Raw genomic sequence first — 380 nt, forward strand, 5'->3', positions numbered from 1 at the left:
GGTGGGGGGGTGGGTCTTCAAGACCCCGCCCATGCCCCGCCCCCTGCTCCAGGTGTGTCTTCTCACTAGACCTGGAGACGAAGTTGGCTTCCAGCGTCCGGCAGTGAGAAAACTGGACAGGTGCTTGGACTAGGCCTTAAATCACAAGCTGTTCTATCCCTTTGAACCCTGAGATTTGAATTAAAGCCAGAGAGGTAAGGTAACAGCTTTCTAAATCCAGAATGAGTGTCAGGTACACGAGGCCAACGTGAGACAGGATCCCCACCTGCTACAGTATCTCCTGCAGGACAGTGAGCCGCTTGAGCCCTATCAATTGCAATTGATCGGGCTCATCAGATAGGACCCTCTGTTTTAAGCAGTTCCTGGTGACTGCTGGTCCA

This window comes from Nannospalax galili, unplaced genomic scaffold (assembly GCF_000622305.1).
Source record: "Nannospalax galili isolate Female #2095 unplaced genomic scaffold, S.galili_v1.0 scaffold566, whole genome shotgun sequence".
Lineage (NCBI taxonomy): Eukaryota > Metazoa > Chordata > Mammalia > Rodentia > Spalacidae > Nannospalax > Nannospalax galili.